The following is a 2,779-nucleotide window of genomic DNA, read 5'->3' as shown; positions in this document are numbered from 1 at the left end:
GCTGAAGAGAGAGGATGTTCTTAAAACCTCATTGATTTTTTTTTTTTTTTTTTTGAGACTTATTTACTACGCATGTGCTAAGTGTGGTAATATGACTTTAATTGTCACTTATTGGTAGTTTTTTGTAACCATTAGCTGATGTCCGTTTACTTTGTTTCTTAATGGGAAGAGTTGTGTATACTCGTAAACAGGTAACCTTAAAAGCATAGTGGGAATTTTCATATACTGACACACGCTACTCTTCTCACAATTTTCCATTACTTCAATGACATACAAACACAGAATATCAATGCAGTAAGTATCAGTTATTATCTTCCACCTATTTAGTGGCGAAAGTTAGCATTACCACCTCCCATTCCGCCTCCTCCTTCACCAAGCTTTCCCATGCCACCCCGCCGCAGCAGGTTTCCTTCCCGCCCTCGCCACACCCTCCCAGCCTCCAGTCCCTCCCTCTCCCGCCTTCCTCAGAGCCTGCCATTGCCTCCCACCACTAACGTACTTTAGGCGACGGGTTAATGAGAACGAATGAACGTTTATTTAATATTCCTTACGGTCAGTGTTACTTAGCCACTCGCAGCTACCATCGATTGCTTTACAGAAATTACCGAGACAGTTCCAATTGTAGCTTTTATTACTTTTCAGTCGTATCTCCGCTGAGTTCTGGAGGCAACAAAGGAAGGAGAATTAGCGTGTCTGGCCGCGTAATGGAAGGTGTTTCTAGTTATGGAACAAGCTGTATATAATGCCACTTTATTGTAAAATACAGGAGCTTATAAAACAATTTTCTTTTCGTTAATCTCCAGTGAAAGTAGTATAATTGTTTTTCTAATGCACACTTATTGCATCTTTTACTCGTTGAGAAAAGAGTTTCGCTATATTCTTTAACACAAAACAATAGATATAATTTTCTTTATGCGTGTTGAAATACATACACATTGTTATAAAGTATTTATCAACTGTAATTACTCCCAAAAGAGCTTTCGTATCTCTCCTCAGAATCTTTTACCTTTTTCGCAAAGATTCTTACACCGGCAAGCCATTCACTGGTATCTTTATTACCTGTAAATCGCTCGCTTCATTACGAGCAGGTGACCAACAACACTGCGGCCTAAACACACGCCACACGCCAGACAGCCTCGGCCCTCCCTCGTCCGCCTCACTTGAGTTAAGGAACCTTCGAGAGGAGAGTGAGGCGAGGTAAGAACTTTTCCCACACACTAAAGAAAAAAAGAAAGAAGAAGAAAAAAAAGAAGGTTTATATATTGTCATGGGGAAAAGTTCGCTCGTAAATAGAGAAAGAGTTTTGAGAAGCGGCCGTGACTGCAGGTGGGCTGTATAATTATCCTCAGCTGCGGTGAGGAACGTGCAACCTCAACACAGCCTCTCGTTAGGAAGTTACGAGGCTCCACCTTACCATGGATCTTGGAGGAGGTCAATGGCCTTCCCTATACGCCCTGCGAGGCTCTAAGGTTCCGCCGTAGCGCTGCGAGGCCCGTGCTCCATCACACGCCACGCCGCGCTGAGACTACCGAGCATCCCGAGCCCCGGGATGCTGGCTGGCCTCCTCCTCTCCTTACTCAACATTATTACGCACTAGAAGATCTTAGACGTATGTTAGATGCTTCAGGATTTACTGGATGGGAGTGGTTCAATATAAATGGTGCTTTCTAAATAAAAAATACGGTGCTGCCAGAATAGAAACTTTTCTCAAAGGTAATTACAGATATTATAACTGATTTGAGACATATTTGATTCAAAGGCTGGATAATTAATCACGTCTGAGCAGTTCAATGAAAAAAATGTCTTATCTGTAAATCAATAATAAGATGCCACGGGATGCTGGGCAACAGTTCTCCTTACTAGGGATAATCATACACTATAAGGTTTGTTAACTTATTTCACGCGTGTGTGAATTATCGAAAGTGCAAAGATCAATAGAAACTTGTTCTTTTGAAATCAACAAATTATTCTACTGTGAATATGGATTATCTTAATGATTTCCAAAGTAGGGCACAAGACATCGTAAAATAAATTTCTCTGTCGTAATCGCAGCAACACCTGACGATAAAGCGTCGATCATTCAAGCAAATATGAAAACACGGCTGAACAACATCCCTTCACACCATCTCTTAGTTAAGTCCCTTGCATTTTCTTATGACATATAATTTAAGGCAATATAATTCATTGAGGTACTTATAACAGGTAAAAACCACTATGCTGGTACATGGCAGGAGAATACATGAAAAAAAAAAAATGCATTAGAGAACCCGTAACATCAAAATTTTATGGCGAAAAAAATGTGACTTAATATATGAATAATAATCCTACCATTTATCGCGAAAACTGCAACTAAAAAGGAAAAAAATATTATCAGAAAAATATTCGCCGCGCCGCGTAGATAATAACCACGGTGTAATAAGTAAAAAATATATTATAGCAACAAATTACACCTTATTAGTGTAGAACCGAATAGAAGCAGGAGAAAAGAAGAGGAGGGGAGGTAATATAGGGGAAGACGATAAAGGAGGGGAATGTTAGGGAGAAGATAAAATAGGTCATACCACAAAGAAATAACAGCTAATTGACCAAAAATGATAAGGCATTGCATAGGGGAGAATGGAAATTAATACACTCGTCTCTAAATAATCAAAATATAAAGGGGAGCGGAGGGCGTGGAGATAACAGGGGAAGACAGGGGTGAGTGACGGAGGAGGAGGAGGAGGAGGAGGAGGAAGACATGGAGAATGTGGCTCAAGGCAAGGACAAGGACGACGAGGAC

Source organism: Scylla paramamosain, chromosome 16, assembly GCF_035594125.1.
Source record: "Scylla paramamosain isolate STU-SP2022 chromosome 16, ASM3559412v1, whole genome shotgun sequence".
Classification (NCBI taxonomy): domain Eukaryota; kingdom Metazoa; phylum Arthropoda; class Malacostraca; order Decapoda; family Portunidae; genus Scylla; species Scylla paramamosain.
The sequence above is the reverse complement of the archived record's forward strand: the minus strand, read 5'-3'. Positions refer to the sequence as shown.